Source organism: Octopus bimaculoides, chromosome 7 (genome assembly GCF_046866305.1).
Source record: "Octopus bimaculoides isolate indiv1 chromosome 7, ASM4686630v1, whole genome shotgun sequence".
NCBI lineage: Eukaryota > Metazoa > Mollusca > Cephalopoda > Octopoda > Octopodidae > Octopus > Octopus bimaculoides.
The window spans coordinates 66,716,120-66,737,749 of NC_142934.1; the positions used below are offsets into that span (position 1 = coordinate 66,716,120).

At 39.6% G+C, this 21,630-nt stretch overlaps 10 non-coding genes across 10 annotated transcripts; all 10 read right to left on the bottom strand.

Annotated features, from left to right (window-relative positions):
- Positions 1 to 2,018: 2,018 nt before the first annotated feature.
- On the bottom strand, positions 2,019 to 2,089 carry Trnag-gcc (transfer RNA glycine (anticodon GCC)). Its single transcript has one exon. It is a non-coding gene; the product is annotated as a tRNA-Gly (tRNA).
- Positions 2,090 to 3,171: 1,082 nt separating this feature from the next.
- On the bottom strand, positions 3,172 to 3,242 carry Trnag-gcc (transfer RNA glycine (anticodon GCC)). The gene has a single exon. It is a non-coding gene; the product is annotated as a tRNA-Gly (tRNA).
- A 2,651-nt stretch (positions 3,243 to 5,893) lies between these two features.
- Positions 5,894 to 5,964, bottom strand: Trnag-gcc (transfer RNA glycine (anticodon GCC)). The gene has a single exon. It is a non-coding gene; the product is annotated as a tRNA-Gly (tRNA).
- Positions 5,965 to 7,040: 1,076 nt separating this feature from the next.
- Positions 7,041 to 7,111, bottom strand: Trnag-gcc (transfer RNA glycine (anticodon GCC)). Its single transcript has one exon. It is a non-coding gene; the product is annotated as a tRNA-Gly (tRNA).
- Positions 7,112 to 9,260: 2,149 nt separating this feature from the next.
- On the bottom strand, positions 9,261 to 9,331 carry Trnag-gcc (transfer RNA glycine (anticodon GCC)). The gene has a single exon. It is a non-coding gene; the product is annotated as a tRNA-Gly (tRNA).
- Positions 9,332 to 10,403: 1,072 nt separating this feature from the next.
- Trnag-gcc (transfer RNA glycine (anticodon GCC)) lies at positions 10,404 to 10,474 on the bottom strand. The gene has a single exon. It is a non-coding gene; the product is annotated as a tRNA-Gly (tRNA).
- Positions 10,475 to 13,125: 2,651 nt separating this feature from the next.
- On the bottom strand, positions 13,126 to 13,196 carry Trnag-gcc (transfer RNA glycine (anticodon GCC)). The gene has a single exon. It is a non-coding gene; the product is annotated as a tRNA-Gly (tRNA).
- A 1,076-nt stretch (positions 13,197 to 14,272) lies between these two features.
- Trnag-gcc (transfer RNA glycine (anticodon GCC)) lies at positions 14,273 to 14,343 on the bottom strand. The gene has a single exon. It is a non-coding gene; the product is annotated as a tRNA-Gly (tRNA).
- Positions 14,344 to 16,490: 2,147 nt separating this feature from the next.
- Positions 16,491 to 16,561, bottom strand: Trnag-gcc (transfer RNA glycine (anticodon GCC)). Its single transcript has one exon. It is a non-coding gene; the product is annotated as a tRNA-Gly (tRNA).
- Positions 16,562 to 17,243: 682 nt separating this feature from the next.
- On the bottom strand, positions 17,244 to 17,314 carry Trnag-gcc (transfer RNA glycine (anticodon GCC)). Its single transcript has one exon. It is a non-coding gene; the product is annotated as a tRNA-Gly (tRNA).
- Between the last annotated feature and the right edge of the window lie 4,316 nt (positions 17,315 to 21,630).

Sequence of the window (21,630 nt, forward strand, 5' to 3'; positions counted from 1 at the left end):
GCGTCGGCCCAGATTTGAACCCGGGCGACCAGCAAGCATTCTACCACTGAGTCATCGATGCTCTTTGGCATTATTTTACTGGAAGTTATAAAAGAAAAGCCCATTCAAAGGATAGCAATATTGAAAGCAATTATGAAAAATATGGTAATTGTTCGGTATACTCTTTACTCTTTTACTTGTTTCAGTCATTTGACTGCGGCCATGCTGGAGCACCGTCTTTAGTCGAGCAAATCGACCCCGGGACTTATTCTTTGTAAGCCTAGTACTTATTCTATCGGTCTCTTTTGCCGAACTGCTAAGTGACGGGGACATAAACACACCAGCATCGTTTGTCAAGCAATGCTAGGGGGACAAACACAGACACAGACACACACACACACACATATATATATATATACATATATACGACGGGCTTCTTTCAGTTTCCGTCTACCAAATCCACTCACAAGGCTTTGGTCGGCCCGAGGCTATAGTAGAAATTTGCCCAAGATACCACGCAGTGGGACTGAACACGGAACCATGTGGTTGGTAAGCAAGCTACTTACCACACAGCCACTCCTGCGCCTTACAACTAGTAAAAGAAGCAACTTATTTTTACACAGCATAAAACACTGGCGATCGCCGTCAGAAAGTGAATAAATGTGTTCTTTTTGTCCGTGGAATTACGCCATAACCATACTGAACAATTACCCAAATCTGTTCGTTACGGTTCATTTTTTGAGAGAATTCATATTTCTTTGTTCAATATCATTCTAATTATTTTCTGTTGGGCACGAGATATGTCACCAGATGATTTTATAGACGAGTCTTCCGTCAGTTGTCGAACTACAGTCGTGGATTGGTGTAATTTCTGTCGGGAAGTACGTGATGTTTGGCTCCAACAGAATCCCATAGAAATCGGCGGTTTGGATGCTAATGGACAGTCATTAGTTGTAGAAATTGACGAAAGCAAGTTCTTTCATCGTGAGTATCATCGAGGTGAGTGGCGCCCTGGCCATTGAGTATTCGCTGGCATTGAGAGCGTCTTTAAAAAGTATTTTTTTTGGTCGAAGTACCTGACCGTACTGAATAAACTTTAACTGCGCTGATGCAAAGATGGATTTACCTGGGACTCACATAGACAGTGTTGGCTAGCGAGCGTATAATAACATTGGTATCCTGAATGATAGTGCCTACACGCATGAGGTGATTATACACCAACAAAATTTTGTTGATCCTCATAATCAACACGTTCACACACAAAATGTTGAAAGCATATGGGTACGAGTAAAACGGGTGTTGCGACGACAGTTTGGGACATCGGACGAATTGTTTGTTTCATATTTGCATGAATTTATATGGTGTAATTCCACGGATAAAAGGAAGACATCTGGGCGGAGGTAAAGAACATGGACCGCAACCCTTTGGTTTTTTTTTTTTAGCTTTTTTTTTTTTTACAGAAATCCACTAATCTGAGTGCGGAGATTCCGAATCTGCAAAAAAAAAAAAAAAAAAAAAATCTGCATTTCCAAATATAGTGGGTTCCTGCAGAATAAAAAAAACAACAAAAAAACAAAGGGAGTGTGATCCATATCACTTACCTCCGCCCACATGTGTTTATGTTGTGTAAAAGGTAAGCTGCCTCTTTTACTACTTATCTCCCACTTAATTTTTATTTCCTTTTTTTAATATAACCAAACCATAATGAACAATTACCCTTCTAAGTTATGAAATGAAAATTCGTTCAATGCTCAAAAGACTTGCAGTTAGAAGCTTTCTGAAGCTTCCTCGACAGCAATTACCAAAAACTTCAACGTTAATAAAGAAAGTATCAGGTTGTGTCAGCCAGGAACTGAACGTGGGCGGCCCGTCAGCATTCTGCCTCTGAACCGTCGATACTCGTTGGCATTGTTCTCCTGAAAGTTATAAAAAAATTTATTCAAAGAATAACAATATTCAAACTTAGACCATTTTGTATGGCTTGAAAGCAATTTATAAAAAATAAGAACCTTAATAAAATGAAAAAAGAAATGTAATGTTGCATCGGCCGGGAATCGAACCCGGGCCGCCCGCGTGGCAGGCGAGCATTCTACCACTGAACCACCGATGCTGCCTGACATTACAAGCCTTCTAAGTTATGAAAAGAAAATTCATCGAAAGAAGAAAGGCTTTAACTTAAAAACATTTTCCCGAAGCTTCCTCCGAGGGAATTAATAAAAGTCACCACGTTAATAAGAAGTAAAAAAGTGTCATGCTGCATTGGCTGAGAATTGAATCAGGGCGCCCCGTGGGCATTCTACTATTGAATCATCAATGCTCTTTAGCATTATTTTGCTGGAAACTGTAAAAGAATTTAATTCAAAGAATAATAATATTTGAATTAGGAGTGGTTGTGTGGTAAGTAGCTTGCTTACTAACCACATGGTCCCGGGTTCAGTCTCACTGCGTGGCACCTTGGGCAAGTGTCTTCTACTATAGCATCGGGCTGACCAAAGCCTTGTGAGTGGATTTGGTAGACGGAAACTGGAAGAAGCTCGTTGTATATATATATATATATATATATATATATATATATGTATGTATGTTTGCGTGTCTGTGTTTGTCTCCCAACATCATCTGACAACCGATGCTGGTGTGTTTACGTCCCCGTAACTTAGCGGCAAAAGAGAATAAGCTCTGGGGTCGATTTGCTCGACTAAAGGCGGTTCTCCAGCATGGCTGCAATCGAATCACTGAAACAAGTAAAAAAGTAAATCTGTCCAATAGAATGAAAAAAAACAGGTTGCATCGGCCGGGAACCGAAACCGGGCCGCCCGCGTGGCAGGCGAGCATTCTACCACTGAACCACCGATGCTCACTTGTATAGCGTCTCTTTTAAGTCATGAAATGAAAATGCATTCAAAGAACAAAACATTTTCCGAAGCTTCCTCGAAAGTAATTACCAAAAATCTCAACGTTAATAAAAAGCAAGAGAGTATCAGGTTGCGTCGGCCCAGATTTGAACCCGGGCGACCAGCAAGCATTCTAGCACTGAGTCATCGATGCTCTTTGGCATTATTTTACTGGAAGTTATAAAAGAAAAGCTCTGGGGTTGATTTGTTCGACTAAAGGCAGTGCTCCAGCATGGCTGTAGTCAAATCACTAAAACAAGTAAAAAAGTAAATCTGTCCAATAGAATGAAAAAAAACAGGTTGCATCGGCCGGGAATCGAACCCGGGCCGCCCGCGTGGCAGGCGAGCATTCTACCACTGAACCACCGATGCTCGCTTGTCTAGTGTCTCTTTTAAGTCATGAAATGAAAATGCATTCAAAGAACAAAACATTTTCCGAAGCTTCCTCGAAAGTAATTACCAAAAATCTCAACGTTTATAAAAAGCAAGAGAGTATCAGGTTGCGTCGGCCCAGATTTGAACCCGGGCGACCAGCAAGCATTCTACCACTGAGTCATCGATGCTCTTTGGCATTATTTTACTGGAAGTTATAAAAGAAAAGCCCATTCAAAGGATAGCAATATTGAAAGCAATTATGAAAAATATGGTAATTGTTCGGTATACTCTTTACTCTTTTACTTGTTTCAGTCATTTGACTGCGGCCATGCTGGAGCACCGTCTTTAGTCGAGCAAATCGACCCCGGGACTTATTCTTTGTAAGCCTAGTACTTATTCTATCGGTCTCTTTTGCCGAACTGCTAAGTGACGGGGACATAAACACACCAGCATCGTTTGTCAAGCAATGCTAGGGGGACAAACACAGACACAGACACACACACACACACACATATATATATATACATATATACGACGGGCTTCTTTCAGTTTCCGTCTACCAAATCCACTCACAAGGCTTTGGTCGGCCCGAGGCTATAGTAGAAATTTGCCCAAGATACCACGCAGTGGGACTGAACTCGGAACCATGTGGTTGGTAAGCAAGCTACTTACCACACAGCCACTCCTGCGCCTTACAACTAGTAAAAGAAGCAACTTATTTTTACACAGCATAAAACACTGGCGATCGCCGTCAGAAAGTGAATAAATGTGTTCTTTTTGTCCGTGGAATTACGCCATAACCATACTGAACAATTACCCAAATCTGTTCGTTACGGTTCATTTTTTGAGAGAATTCATATTTCTTTGTTCAATATCATTCTAATTATTTTCTGTTGGGCACGAGATATGTCACCAGATGATATTATAGACGAGTCTTCCGTCAGTTGTCGAACTACAGTCGTGGATTGGTGTAATTTCTGTCGGGAAGTACGTGATGTTTGGCTCCAACAGAATCCCATAGAAATCGGCGGTTTGGATGCTAATGGACAGTCATTAGTTGTAGAAATTGACGAAAGCAAGTTCTTTCATCGTGAGTATCATCGAGGTGAGTGGCGCCCTGGCCATTGAGTATTCGCTGGCATTGAGAGCGTCTTTAAAAAGTATTTTTTTTGGTCGAAGTACCTGACCGTACTGAATAAACTTTAACTGCGCTGATGCAAAGATGGATTTACCTGGGACTCACATAGACAGTGTTGGCTAGCGAGCGTATAATAACATTGGTATCCTGAATGATAGTGCCTACACGCATGAGGTGATTATACACCAACAAAATTTTGTTGATCCTCATAATCAACACGTTCACACACAAAATGTTGAAAGCATATGGGTACGAGTAAAACGGGTGTTGCGACGACAGTTTGGGACATCGGACGAATTGTTTGTTTCATATTTGCATGAATTTATATGGTGTAATTCCACGGATAAAAGGAAGACATCTGGGCGGAGGTAAAGAACATGGACCGCAACCCTTTGGTTTTTTTTTTTTAGCTTTTTTTTTTTTTACAGAAATCCACTAATCTGAGTGCGGAGATTCCGAATCTGCAAAAAAAAAAAAAAAAAAAAAATCTGCATTTCCAAATATAGTGGGTTCCTGCAGAATAAAAAAAACAACAAAAAAACAAAGGGAGTGTGATCCATATCACTTACCTCCGCCCACATGTGTTTATGTTGTGTAAAAGGTAAGCTGCCTCTTTTACTACTTATCTCCCACTTAATTTTTATTTCCTTTTTTTAATATAACCAAACCATAATGAACAATTACCCTTCTAAGTTATGAAATGAAAATTCGTTCAATGCTCAAAAGACTTGCAGTTAGAAGCTTTCTGAAGCTTCCTCGACAGCAATTACCAAAAACTTCAACGTTAATAAAGAAAGTATCAGGTTGTGTCAGCCAGGAACTGAACGTGGGCGGCCCGTCAGCATTCTGCCTCTGAACCGTCGATACTCGTTGGCATTGTTCTCCTGAAAGTTATAAAAAAATTTATTCAAAGAATAACAATATTCAAACTTAGACCACTAATCTGAGTGCGGAGATTCCGAATCTGCAAAAAAAAAAAAAAAAAAAAAATCTGCATTTCCAAATATAGTGGGTTCCTGCAGAATAAAAAAAACAACAAAAAAACAAAGGGAGTGTGATCCATATCACTTACCTCCGCCCACATGTGTTTATGTTGTGTAAAAGGTAAGCTGCCTCTTTTACTACTTATCTCCCACTTAATTTTTATTTCCTTTTTTTAATATAACCAAACCATAATGAACAATTACCCTTCTAAGTTATGAAATGAAAATTCGTTCAATGCTCAAAAGACTTGCAGTTAGAAGCTTTCTGAAGCTTCCTCGACAGCAATTACCAAAAACTTCAACGTTAATAAAGAAAGTATCAGGTTGTGTCAGCCAGGAACTGAACGTGGGCGGCCCGTCAGCATTCTGCCTCTGAACCGTCGATACTCGTTGGCATTGTTCTCCTGAAAGTTATAAAAAAATTTATTCAAAGAATAACAATATTCAAACTTAGACCATTTTGTATGGCTTGAAAGCAATTTATAAAAAATAAGAACCTTAATAAAATGAAAAAAAAAATGTAATGTTGCATCGGCCGGGAATCGAACCCGGGCCGCCCGCGTGGCAGGCGAGCATTCTACCACTGAACCACCGATGCTGCCTGACATTACAAGCCTTCTAAGTTATGAAAAGAAAATTCATTGAAAGAAGAAAGGCTTTAACTTAAAAACATTTTCCCGAAGATTCCTCCGAGGGAATTAATAAAAGTCACCACGTTAATAAGAAGTAAAAAAGTGCCATGCTGCATTGGCTGAGAATTGAATCAGGGCGCCCCGTGGGCATTCTACTATTGAATCATCAATGCTCTTTAGCATTATTTTGCTGGCAACTGTAAAAGAATTTAATTCAAAGAATAATAATATTTGAATTAGGAGTGGTTGTGTGGTAAGTAGTTTGCTTACTAACCACATGGTCCCGGGTTCAGTCTCACTGCGTGGCACCTTGGGCAAGTGTCTTCTACTATAGCATCGGGCTGACCAAAGCCTTGTGAGTGGATTTGGTAGACGGAAACTGGAAGAAGCTCGTTGTATATATATATATATATATATATATATATGTATGTATGTTTGCGTGTCTGTGTTTGTCTCCCAACATCATCTGACAACCGATGCTGGTGTGTTTACGTCCCCGTAACTTAGCGGCAAAAGAGAATAAGCTCTGGGGTCGATTTGCTCGACTAAAGGCGGTTCTCCAGCATGGCTGCAATCGAATCACTGAAACAAGTAAAAAAGTAAATCTGTCCAATAGAATGAAAAAAAACAGGTTGCATCGGCCGGGAACCGAAACCGGGCCGCCCGCGTGGCAGGCGAGCATTCTACCACTGAACCACCGATGCTCACTTGTATAGCGTCTCTTTTAAGTCATGAAATGAAAATGCATTCAAAGAACAAAACATTTTCCGAAGCTTCCTCGAAAGTAATTACCAAAAATCTCAACGTTAATAAAAAGCAAGAGAGTATCAGGTTGCGTCGGCCCAGATTTGAACCCGGGCGACCAGCAAGCATTCTAGCACTGAGTCATCGATGCTCTTTGGCATTATTTTACTGGAAGTTATAAAAGAAAAGCTCTGGGGTTGATTTGTTCGACTAAAGGCAGTGCTCCAGCATGGCTGTAGTCAAATCACTAAAACAAGTAAAAAAGTAAATCTGTCCAATAGAATGAAAAAAAACAGGTTGCATCGGCCGGGAATCGAACCCGGGCCGCCCGCGTGGCAGGCGAGCATTCTACCACTGAACCACCGATGCTCGCTTGTCTAGTGTCTCTTTTAAGTCATGAAATGAAAATGCATTCAAAGAACAAAACATTTTCCGAAGCTTCCTCGAAAGTAATTACCAAAAATCTCAACGTTTATAAAAAGCAAGAGAGTATCAGGTTGCGTCGGCCCAGATTTGAACCCGGGCGACCAGCAAGCATTCTACCACTGAGTCATCGATGCTCTTTGGCATTATTTTACTGGAAGTTATAAAAGAAAAGCCCATTCAAAGGATAGCAATATTGAAAGCAATTATGAAAAATATGGTAATTGTTCGGTATACTCTTTACTCTTTTACTTGTTTCAGTCATTTGACTGCGGCCATGCTGGAGCACCGTCTTTAGTCGAGCAAATCGACCCCGGGACTTATTCTTTGTAAGCCTAGTACTTATTCTATCGGTCTCTTTTGCCGAACTGCTAAGTGACGGGGACATAAACACACCAGCATCGTTTGTCAAGCAATGCTAGGGGGACAAACACAGACACAGACACACACACACACACATATATATATATATACATATATACGACGGGCTTCTTTCAGTTTCCGTCTACCAAATCCACTCACAAGGCTTTGGTCGGCCCGAGGCTATAGTAGAAATTTGCCCAAGATACCACGCAGTGGGACTGAACTCGGAACCATGTGGTTGGTAAGCAAGCTACTTACCACACAGCCACTCCTGCGCCTTACAACTAGTAAAAGAAGCAACTTATTTTTACACAGCATAAAACACTGGCGATCGCCGTCAGAAAGTGAATAAATGTGTTCTTTTTGTCCGTGGAATTACGCCATAACCATACTGAACAATTACCCAAATCTGTTCGTTACGGTTCATTTTTTGAGAGAATTCATATTTCTTTGTTCAATATCATTCTAATTATTTTCTGTTGGGCACGAGATATGTCACCAGATGATTTTATAGACGAGTCTTCCGTCAGTTGTCGAACTACAGTCGTGGATTGGTGTAATTTCTGTCGGGAAGTACGTGATGTTTGGCTCCAACAGAATCCCATAGAAATCGGCGGTTTGGATGCTAATGGACAGTCATTAGTTGTAGAAATTGACGAAAGCAAGTTCTTTCATCGTGAGTATCATCGAGGTGAGTGGCGCCCTGGCCATTGAGTATTCGCTGGCATTGAGAGCGTCTTTAAAAAGTATTTTTTTTGGTCGAAGTACCTGACCGTACTGAATAAACTTTAACTGCGCTGATGCAAAGATGGATTTACCTGGGACTCACATAGACAGTGTTGGCTAGCGAGCGTATAATAACATTGGTATCCTGAATGATAGTGCCTACACGCATGAGGTGATTATACACCAACAAAATTTTGTTGATCCTCATAATCAACACGTTCACACACAAAATGTTGAAAGCATATGGGTACGAGTAAAACGGGTGTTGCGACGACAGTTTGGGACATCGGACGAATTGTTTGTTTCATATTTGCATGAATTTATATGGTGTAATTCCACGGATAAAAGGAAGACATCTGGGCGGAGGTAAAGAACATGGACCGCAACCCTTTGGTTTTTTTTTTTTAGCTTTTTTTTTTTTTACAGAAATCCACTAATCTGAGTGCGGAGATTCCGAATCTGCAAAAAAAAAAAAAAAAAAAAAAATCTGCATTTCCAAATATAGTGGGTTCCTGCAGAATAAAAAAAACAACAAAAAAACAAAGGGAGTGTGATCCATATCACTTACCTCCGCCCACATGTGTTTATGTTGTGTAAAAGGTAAGCTGCCTCTTTTACTACTTATCTCCCACTTAATTTTTATTTCCTTTTTTTAATATAACCAAACCATAATGAACAATTACCCTTCTAAGTTATGAAATGAAAATTCGTTCAATGCTCAAAAGACTTGCAGTTAGAAGCTTTCTGAAGCTTCCTCGACAGCAATTACCAAAAACTTCAACGTTAATAAAGAAAGTATCAGGTTGTGTCAGCCAGGAACTGAACGTGGGCGGCCCGTCAGCATTCTGCCTCTGAACCGTCGATACTCGTTGGCATTGTTCTCCTGAAAGTTATAAAAAAATTTATTCAAAGAATAACAATATTCAAACTTAGACCATTTTGTATGGCTTGAAAGCAATTTATAAAAAATAAGAACCTTAATAAAATGAAAAAATAAATGTAATGTTGCATCGGCCGGGAATCGAACCCGGGCCGCCCGCGTGGCAGGCGAGCATTCTACCACTGAACCACCGATGCTGCCTGACATTACAAGCCTTCTAAGTTATGAAAAGAAAATTCATTGAAAGAAGAAAGGCTTTAACTTAAAAACATTTTCCCGAAGCTTCCTCCGAGGGAATTAATAAAAGTCACCACGTTAATAAGAAGTAAAAAAGTGCCATGCTGCATTGGCTGAGAATTGAATCAGGGCGCCCCGTGGGCATTCTACTATTGAATCATCAATGCTCTTTAGCATTATTTTGCTGGCAACTGTAAAAGAATTTAATTCAAAGAATAATAATATTTGAATAAGGAGTGGTTGTGTGGTAAGTAGTTTGCTTACTAACCACATGGTCCCGGGTTCAGTCTCACTGCGTGGCACCTTGGGCAAGTGTCTTCTACTATAGCATCGGGCTGACCAAAGCCTTGTGAGTGGATTTGGTAGACGGAAACTGGAAGAAGCTCGTTGTATATATATATATATATATATATATGTATGTATGTTTGCGTGTCTGTGTTTGTCTCCCAACATCATCTGACAACCGATGCTGGTGTGTTTACGTCCCCGTAACTTAGCGGCAAAAGAGAATAAGCTCTGGGGTCGATTTGCTCGACTAAAGGCGGTTCTCCAGCATGGCTGCAATCGAATCACTGAAACAAGTAAAAAAGTAAATCTGTCCAATAGAATGAAAAAAAACAGGTTGCATCGGCCGGGAACCGAAACCGGGCCGCCCGCGTGGCAGGCGAGCATTCTACCACTGAACCACCGATGCTCACTTGTATAGCGTCTCTTTTAAGTCATGAAATGAAAATGCATTCAAAGAACAAAACATTTTCCGAAGCTTCCTCGAAAGTAATTACCAAAAATCTCAACGTTAATAAAAAGCAAGAGAGTATCAGGTTGCGTCGGCCCAGATTTGAACCCGGGCGACCAGCAAGCATTCTAGCACTGAGTCATCGATGCTCTTTGGCATTATTTTACTGGAAGTTATAAAAGAAAAGCTCTGGGGTTGATTTGTTCGACTAAAGGCAGTGCTCCAGCATGGCTGTAGTCAAATCACTAAAACAAGTAAAAAAGTAAATCTGTCCAATAGAATGAAAAAAAACAGGTTGCATCGGCCGGGAATCGAACCCGGGCCGCCCGCGTGGCAGGCGAGCATTCTACCACTGAACCACCGATGCTCGCTTGTCTAGTGTCTCTTTTAAGTCATGAAATGAAAATGCATTCAAAGAACAAAACATTTTCCGAAGCTTCCTCGAAAGTAATTACCAAAAATCTCAACGTTTATAAAAAGCAAGAGAGTATCAGGTTGCGTCGGCCCAGATTTGAACCCGGGCGACCAGCAAGCATTCTACCACTGAGTCATCGATGCTCTTTGGCATTATTTTACTGGAAGTTATAAAAGAAAAGCCCATTCAAAGGATAGCAATATTGAAAGCAATTATGAAAAATATGGTAATTGTTCGGTATACTCTTTACTCTTTTACTTGTTTCAGTCATTTGACTGCGGCCATGCTGGAGCACCGTCTTTAGTCGAGCAAATCGACCCCGGGACTTATTCTTTGTAAGCCTAGTACTTATTCTATCGGTCTCTTTTGCCGAACTGCTAAGTGACGGGGACATAAACACACCAGCATCGTTTGTCAAGCAATGCTAGGGGGACAAACACAGACACAGACACACACACACACACACATATATATATATACATATATACGACGGGCTTCTTTCAGTTTCCGTCTACCAAATCCACTCACAAGGCTTTGGTCGGCCCGAGGCTATAGTAGAAATTTGCCCAAGATACCACGCAGTGGGACTGAACTCGGAACCATGTGGTTGGTAAGCAAGCTACTTACCACACAGCCACTCCTGCGCCTTACAACTAGTAAAAGAAGCAACTTATTTTTACACAGCATAAAACACTGGCGATCGCCGTCAGAAAGTGAATAAATGTGTTCTTTTTGTCCGTGGAATTACGCCATAACCATACTGAACAATTACCCAAATCTGTTCGTTACGGTTCATTTTTTGAGAGAATTCATATTTCTTTGTTCAATATCATTCTAATTATTTTCTGTTGGGCACGAGATATGTCACCAGATGATATTATAGACGAGTCTTCCGTCAGTTGTCGAACTACAGTCGTGGATTGGTGTAATTTCTGTCGGGAAGTACGTGATGTTTGGCTCCAACAGAATCCCATAGAAATCGGCGGTTTGGATGCTAATGGACAGTCATTAGTTGTAGAAATTGACGAAAGCAAGTTCTTTCATCGTGAGTATCATCGAGGTGAGTGGCGCCCTGGCCATTGAGTATTCGCTGGCATTGAGAGCGTCTTTAAAAAGTATTTTTTTTGGTCGAAGTACCTGACCGTACTGAATAAACTTTAACTGCGCTGATGCAAAGATGGATTTACCTGGGACTCACATAGACAGTGTTGGCTAGCGAGCGTATAATAACATTGGTATCCTGAATGATAGTGCCTACACGCATGAGGTGATTATACACCAACAAAATTTTGTTGATCCTCATAATCAACACGTTCACACACAAAATGTTGAAAGCATATGGGTACGAGTAAAACGGGTGTTGCGACGACAGTTTGGGACATCGGACGAATTGTTTGTTTCATATTTGCATGAATTTATATGGTGTAATTCCACGGATAAAAGGAAGACATCTGGGCGGAGGTAAAGAACATGGACCGCAACCCTTTGGTTTTTTTTTTTTAGCTTTTTTTTTTTTTACAGAAATCCACTAATCTGAGTGCGGAGATTCCGAATCTGCAAAAAAAAAAAAAAAAAAAAAATCTGCATTTCCAAATATAGTGGGTTCCTGCAGAATAAAAAAAACAACAAAAAAACAAAGGGAGTGTGATCCATATCACTTACCTCCGCCCACATGTGTTTATGTTGTGTAAAAGGTAAGCTGCCTCTTTTACTACTTATCTCCCACTTAATTTTTATTTCCTTTTTTTAATATAACCAAACCATAATGAACAATTACCCTTCTAAGTTATGAAATGAAAATTCGTTCAATGCTCAAAAGACTTGCAGTTAGAAGCTTTCTGAAGCTTCCTCGACAGCAATTACCAAAAACTTCAACGTTAATAAAGAAAGTATCAGGTTGTGTCAGCCAGGAACTGAACGTGGGCGGCCCGTCAGCATTCTGCCTCTGAACCGTCGATACTCGTTGGCATTGTTCTCCTGAAAGTTATAAAAAAATTTATTCAAAGAATAACAATATTCAAACTTAGACCACTAATCTGAGTGCGGAGATTCCGAATCTGCAAAAAAAAAAAAAAAAAAAAAATCTGCATTTCCAAATATAGTGGGTTCCTGCAGAATAAAAAAAACAACAAAAAAACAAAGGGAGTGTGATCCATATCACTTACCTCCGCCCACATGTGTTTATGTTGTGTAAAAGGTAAGCTGCCTCTTTTACTACTTATCTCCCACTTAATTTTTATTTCCTTTTTTTAATATAACCAAACCATAATGAACAATTACCCTTCTAAGTTATGAAATGAAAATTCGTTCAATGCTCAAAAGACTTGCAGTTAGAAGCTTTCTGAAGCTTCCTCGACAGCAATTACCAAAAACTTCAACGTTAATAAAGAAAGTATCAGGTTGTGTCAGCCAGGAACTGAACGTGGGCGGCCCGTCAGCATTCTGCCTCTGAACCGTCGATACTCGTTGGCATTGTTCTCCTGAAAGTTATAAAAAAATTTATTCAAAGAATAACAATATTCAAACTTAGACCATTTTGTATGGCTTGAAAGCAATTTATAAAAAATAAGAACCTTAATAAAATGAAAAAAAAAATGTAATGTTGCATCGGCCGGGAATCGAACCCGGGCCGCCCGCGTGGCAGGCGAGCATTCTACCACTGAACCACCGATGCTGCCTGACATTACAAGCCTTCTAAGTTATGAAAAGAAAATTCATTGAAAGAAGAAAGGCTTTAACTTAAAAACATTTTCCCGAAGATTCCTCCGAGGGAATTAATAAAAGTCACCACGTTAATAAGAAGTAAAAAAGTGCCATGCTGCATTGGCTGAGAATTGAATCAGGGCGCCCCGTGGGCATTCTACTATTGAATCATCAATGCTCTTTAGCATTATTTTGCTGGCAACTGTAAAAGAATTTAATTCAAAGAATAATAATATTTGAATTAGGAGTGGTTGTGTGGTAAGTAGTTTGCTTACTAACCACATGGTCCCGGGTTCAGTCTCACTGCGTGGCACCTTGGGCAAGTGTCTTCTACTATAGCATCGGGCTGACCAAAGCCTTGTGAGTGGATTTGGTAGACGGAAACTGGAAGAAGCTCGTTGTATATATATATATATATATATATATATATGTATGTATGTTTGCGTGTCTGTGTTTGTCTCCCAACATCATCTGACAACCGATGCTGGTGTGTTTACGTCCCCGTAACTTAGCGGCAAAAGAGAATAAGCTCTGGGGTCGATTTGCTCGACTAAAGGCGGTTCTCCAGCATGGCTGCAATCGAATCACTGAAACAAGTAAAAAAGTAAATCTGTCCAATAGAATGAAAAAAAACAGGTTGCATCGGCCGGGAACCGAAACCGGGCCGCCCGCGTGGCAGGCGAGCATTCTACCACTGAACCACCGATGCTCACTTGTATAGCGTCTCTTTTAAGTCATGAAATGAAAATGCATTCAAAGAACAAAACATTTTCCGAAGCTTCCTCGAAAGTAATTACCAAAAATCTCAACGTTAATAAAAAGCAAGAGAGTATCAGGTTGCGTCGGCCCAGATTTGAACCCGGGCGACCAGCAAGCATTCTAGCACTGAGTCATCGATGCTCTTTGGCATTATTTTACTGGAAGTTATAAAAGAAAAGCTCTGGGGTTGATTTGTTCGACTAAAGGCAGTGCTCCAGCATGGCTGTAGTCAAATCACTAAAACAAGTAAAAAAGTAAATCTGTCCAATAGAATGAAAAAAAACAGGTTGCATCGGCCGGGAATCGAACCCGGGCCGCCCGCGTGGCAGGCGAGCATTCTACCACTGAACCACCGATGCTCGCTTGTCTAGTGTCTCTTTTAAGTCATGAAATGAAAATGCATTCAAAGAACAAAACATTTTCCGAAGCTTCCTCGAAAGTAATTACCAAAAATCTCAACGTTTATAAAAAGCAAGAGAGTATCAGGTTGCGTCGGCCCAGATTTGAACCCGGGCGACCAGCAAGCATTCTACCACTGAGTCATCGATGCTCTTTGGCATTATTTTACTGGAAGTTATAAAAGAAAAGCCCATTCAAAGGATAGCAATATTGAAAGCAATTATGAAAAATATGGTAATTGTTCGGTATACTCTTTACTCTTTTACTTGTTTCAGTCATTTGACTGCGGCCATGCTGGAGCACCGTCTTTAGTCGAGCAAATCGACCCCGGGACTTATTCTTTGTAAGCCTAGTACTTATTCTATCGGTCTCTTTTGCCGAACTGCTAAGTGACGGGGACATAAACACACCAGCATCGTTTGTCAAGCAATGCTAGGGGGACAAACACAGACACAGACACACACACACACACACATATATATATATACATATATACGACGGGCTTCTTTCAGTTTCCGTCTACCAAATCCACTCACAAGGCTTTGGTCGGCCCGAGGCTATAGTAGAAATTTGCCCAAGATACCACGCAGTGGGACTGAACTCGGAACCATGTGGTTGGTAAGCAAGCTACTTACCACACAGCCACTCATGCGCCTTACAACTAGTAAAAGAAGCAACTTATTTTTACACAGCATAAAACACTGGCGATCGCCGTCAGAAAGTGAATAAATGTGTTCTTTTGTCCGTGGAATTACGCCATAACCATACTGAACAATTACCCAAATCTGTTCGTTACGGTTCATTTTTTGAGAGAATTCATATTTCTTTGTTCAATATCATTCTAATTATTTTCTGTTGGGCACGAGATATGTCACCAGATGATATTATAGACGAGTCTTCCGTCAGTAGTCGAACTACAGTCGTGGATTGGTGTAATTTCTGTCGGGAAGTACGTGATGTTTGGCTCCAACAGAATCCCATAGAAATCGGCGGTTTGGATGCTAATGGACAGTCATTAGTTGTAGAAATTGACGAAAGCAAGTTCTTTCATCGTGAGTATCATCGAGGTGAGTGGCGCCCTGGCCATTGAGTATTCGCTGGCATTGAGAGCGTCTTTAAAAAGTATTTTTTTGGTCGAAGTACCTGACCGTACTGAATAAACTTTAACTGCGCTGATGCAAAGATGGATTTACCTGGGACTCACATAGACAGTGTTGGCTAGCGAGCGTATAATAACATTGGTATCCTGAATGATAGTGCCTACACGCATGAGGTGATTATACACCAACAAAATTTTGTTGATCCTCATAATCAACACGTTCACACACAAAATGTTGAAAGCATATGGGTACGAGTAAAACGGGTGTTGCGACGACAGTTTGGGACATCGGACGAATTGTTTGTTTCATATTTGCATGAATTTATATGGTGTAATTCCACGGATAAAAGGAAGACATCTGGGCGGAGGTAAAGAACATGGACCGCAACCCTTTGGTTTTTCTTTTTTAGCTTTTTTTTTTTTTTACAGAAATCCACTAATCTGAGTGCGGAGATTCCGAATCTGCAAAAAAAAAAAAAAAAAAAAAATCTGCATTTCCAAATATAGTGGGTTGCTGCAGAATAAAAAAAACAACAAAAAAACAAAGGGTGTGTGATCCATATCACTTACCTCCGCCCACATGTGTTTATGTTGTGTAAAAGGTAAGCTGCCTCTTTTACTACTTATCTCCCACTTAATTTTTATTTCCTTTTTTTAATATAACCAAACCATAATGAACAATTACCCTTCTAAGTTATGAAATGAAAATTCGTTCAATGCTCAAAAGACTTGCAGTTAGAAGCTTTCTGAAGCTTCCTCGACAGCAATTACCAAAAACTTCAACGTTAATAAAGAAAGTATCAGGTTGTGTCAGCCAGGAACTGAACGTGGGCGGCCCGTCAGCATTCTGCCTCTGAACCGTCGATACTCGTTGGCATTGTTCTCCTGAAAGTTATAAAAAAATTTATTCAAAGAATAACAATATTCAAACTTAGACCATTTTGTATGGCTTGAAAGCAATTTATAAAAAATAAGAACCTTAATAAAATGAAAAAAAAAATGTAATGTTGCATCGGCCGGGAATCGAACCCGGGCCGCCCGCGTGGCAGGCGAGCATTCTACCACTGAACCACCGATGCTGCCTGACATTATAAGCCTTCTAAGTTATGAAAAGAAAATTCATTGAAAGAAGAAAGGCTTTAACTTAAAAACATTTTCCCGAAGCTTCCTCCGAGGGAATTAATAAAAGTCACCACGTTAATAAGAAGTAAAAAAGTGCCATGCTGCATTGGCTGAGAATTGAATCAGGGCGCCCCGTGGGCATTCTACTATTGAATCATCAATGCTCTTTAGCATTATTTTGCTGGAAACTGTAAAAGAATTTAATTCAAAGAATAATAATATTTGAATTAGGAGTGGTTGTGTGGTAAGTAGCTTGCTTACTAACCACATGGTCCCGGGTTCAGTCTCACTGCGTGGCACCTTGGGCAAGTGTCTTCTACTATAGCATCGGGCTGACCAAAGCCTTGTGAGTGGATTTGGTAGACGGAAACTGGAAGAAGCTCGTTGTATATATATATATATATATATATATATATATATATATATGTATGTATGTTTGCGTGTCTGTGTTTGTCTCCCAACATCATCTGACAACCGATGCTGGTGTGTTTACGTCCCCGTAACTTAGCGGCAAAAGAGAATAAGCTCTGGGGTCGATTTGCTCGACTAAAGGCGGTTCTCCAGCATGGCTGCAATCGAATCACTGAAACAAGTAAAAAATTAAATCTGTCCAATAAAATGAAAAAAAAAAAGACAGGTTGCATCGGCCGGGAATCGAACCCGGGCCGCCCGCGTGGCAGGCGAGCATTCTACCACTGAACCACCGATGCCCGACAAGTTTATGCTGCTGTAATTTCATATTAGTCAGTATTTGACACCAGTCTTTAGTTTTGTGCTTCCGTCACCACTTTGTAAATATATATTTTTTTCATTTACGACTAACATCAACATCACCGACGCCACTAGTTCCAACACCAGCACCACCAGCACCACCAGCACCACCACTACTACTACTACTACTACTACTACTACTATTACTACTACTACTGCTACTACTACGGCTGCTGCTGCTACGGCTGGTACTACTACGGCTGCTGCTGCTACGGCTGGTACTACTACGGCTGCTGCTGCTACGGCCGCTGCTGCTGCTGCTGCTGCTACTACATCACCCTTATTATTACTTCCTCCGGTACCCATATCAACAGACACACCCCCAACTAAATACTAACACTACTAATCGCCACCTTGAATACCTGCACCGCAGCCAACACCACCACAACCACCACCTCCACCGCCACCACCTCCACCGCCACCACAACCAACAACAACTCCAAAAACAACAACAATCACTATTTGCATCAACATCCCCATCTGCCAGCTCAATATTTCTTTTTACGCCCAGTACCATTACTGCTAGAAATAACAGTCTAATCTCCCTCAGCTCACATCGTACACTCTTAGAATAGAGCATATTGAATAATAGGTGGGAGCATCAGCGAGGGTTGACACCGGATGACTCTCTTTATCAGGTCAGCCCCTTTTGCGTCCGTTGTGTACACCTGTGAAATTAAAGTATTTTTAATGGTCCGTTGTAGTGCGGCGAGGGGAAAAAACTCAAAGGGGTGCCCCAAGGTTTCACACACCTTATGCTACTGTTTTTTTAACAGCTTAGTGACCGCCGCCACACCACCACCATCATCGTCAGACACTACTATCATCATAATAACGATTATAACCATCAGCTACGCCGTCGTCATCACAAGCGCTATCAATACCACCGCCACTCTTTTCACCATCATCTACATAATCATCACCACAACTGTCATCACCACCAGCCCCACCATCACCGCCATTATCATTTCCAACATTACTACCTCCTCCACTACCATTATCATCACCACCACTACCATCTCACACACCGCCATCATCATCATCACTTCCGTTATCATTACCACCACCACCACCATTACCACCTCCATCATCACCTCTGTCATAATCACAATCGACCTCACACATTATTAGCTACATCAACATCACCACCACCACCACCACCACCACCACCAGCGCCGCCGCCGTCGTCACCATCACTTACACTACAACCGTCATCATCGTCTTCCTCACAACCGTTACCGCCTTCACCATCACTTTATCAGCTAGCGAGTCATCGATGCCCTTTAGCATTATTTTGCTGGAAGTTATAAAAGGAAAATTAATTCAATGAGTAACAATATTTGAATTAAAAACATTTTTTCCGAATATGGTTTGAAAACAATTTAAACAAAAATTTCAACCTTAAGGAATTGCAAAAAAAAAAAAAAAAAAAAAGAGAAAAATTAAATTGCATCGACCGGGAATCGAACCCGGGCCGCCCGCGTGGCAGGCGAGCATTCTACCACTGAACCATCGATGCTCACTTACTCTTGCTCGCTTGTAATGAAAATTCATTCAAAGAACAAAAGCCTTGAATTAAAACATTTTTCCAAAGTTTCACTACCATTCATCACTACCGTTATTGTCACCGCTATCATCGTCCAATGGTTCAGCGGTTAGAGCATATTGAGTTCACAGTCATGTGGTCAATGATTCCTAACCGACTTTTGGCCATACCCCATCGAATCATTTCTAAAATCCTGATGCCCCCTTGTGATATTTAATTTTTGTTATTCAAAATTTGGTTAATGATTACAACAGTGGTTCCCAAACTATGAGTCGCGACCCACTGATGGGTCGCGAACGGAATCCTAGTGGGTTGCAAAAAGTTATAAAATTACGCATTAGCGTTGATTAACTGCTGTCTATCGAGATAGTTCAAACCTCATGTTTTCAATACCAGACTGGTTGTTTTATCAAGCAGTAGGCTTTTTTCACGAACTTAACAATTCAGAGGTGGTCATTTTCTCAAGTAATTTATTCGTACGTAATCGCAAAAAGGAAACGTCTGTTTTTACCTATTTATAGAGAACTTTAACTAGGCACAGTACAACACTGATCGAGCCGATAATAGTTACTGCTTCGAGGTTTTGTATTAGAGTTAATACCTGCCCATAGGGTATAGAGACGTTGAAACAGTTATAAAACGTTTTGTTTCACATTTAATATGAATGAGGCCTTCTCACAGGCCTCAATGAAAATGTAATCTGAAATAAATTTGTTTCTTTCATTAATGTTTTTACCCAGTAGAGTTAAGTGGGTCGCCATAAATTGGTGTCATAAATAGTAGGTCGCCATAAACTGGTGTCATAAATAGTAGGTCGCCATAAACTGGTGTCATAAATAGTGGGTCGCGTCTCTAAAAAGTTTGGGAACCACTGGATTACAATATTACCCAGAGACAAAATTAAAAAAAAAAATAGTGGTTCAGGGTTCAGTCCCACTGCGTGGCACTTTGGGCAAGTGATTTCTATTATAGCCTCGGGCCGACCAAAGCCTTGTGAGTGGATTTGTTAGACGGAAACTGAAAAAAGCCCGTCGTATGTATATGTGTATATATATATATATATGTATATATATATATATATATATATATATATATATATATATATACATATATATATATATATATATATATATATATATATATATATATATATATATATATATATATATATATAATATATATATATATATAATATTAGGGATAAAATCCAAAATTACAGGTAAAAATTCAATTAAAATCAATTTATTAAAAATTAAAATTAAATTAAATTTCACAGTATAAAATATATATAAATATATATTTATTGTACTTTTAATTATTAATTTTTCTATCTGTGACAGTGGATTTTCATCGATGAGTTCATGAACCTTGGTTCTTTTCCCTAAAGCTATATATATATATATATATATATATACCTCACGCTTCGAGGGACTAAATAAGTCAAGAACTACCAAAAAATAAGCAACATATTTACTGAAAGCGAGGGGATGCAGCTTTCAAAATTTATCTCTTAAAAACATTTAACTTAACGGTAAACCACTGGTTTCTCAATCAAATACAGAAAAAAAACTGTGAAGTAACCTGCATTCTTTTGTTCATCAGTACACGTATGGTCGAGATACATAAAAATAAACAAGAATCAACATACCACGATGTAGCCACCACAGCACGATGACTTCTGTTCATAATTATATATCCATGAAAGAGATTTGAATTTATCCGGTTGCATCTCAGTAACATGTGCTTATACAGAATAATATTCAGCACTGAATATATTCTAATTATTTATAATATAATATAGGATAAATTCTTTATAAAAATTTATCAAGTAGTCAGCGTGAAAAAACCTCATAATGAAAAAAATAATGAAAAAGATTTCATAATGAAAAAAATTCATCATTTTTTCATAAATATATATAAATCATTTATATAAAGGGCATTAACTGTGTAGTAATGCCTCACGCTTCGAGGGACTAAATAAGTCAAGAACTACCAAAAATATGTTGCTTATTTTTTGGTAGTTCTTGACTTATTTAGTCCCTCGAAGCGTGAGGCATTACTACACAGTTAATGCCCTTTATATAAATGATTTATATATATTTATGAAAAAATGATGAATTTTTTTCATTATGAAATCTTTTTCATTATTTTTTCATTATGAGGTTTTTTTCACGCTGACACACACACACACACACACACACACACACACACACACACACACACACACACAGTCTGAGGTATATTCATAGAAAATTTCATTAAAAAATATCCATTTTCTTGAAAGTTAAGACGAATTGAAATGGACTCCGATGAATTTTCCGAAATTCCCACCCCAAAATTGGTATATTCGGAATCTACATGATATAACACATATTCATTCAAAAAGATTTCAGTATAACTTTTCGGAAAATATGCTCAAAAAGAGACAAAATATATTCCATAAATATTCTCAGCTGCAAAAGCCTTTGTATCAATGAGAGAAGATTTTTCTTACCTCTTTGCTGACTTCACAAAACTGATTGGTGGGAATAAAATGACCTGTTAATTTTCATCTCTTTTCATATATATACGTGTGTGTGTGTGTGTGTGTGTGTGTGTGTGTGTGCGTGCGTTACCAGTACCATAAATCTCTCTTTCTCTATCTATCTCCTTCCCTCTCTCTCTCTCTTTCTCTTCCTTCGCTGACGCTACCACTAACTTCCACTCCAT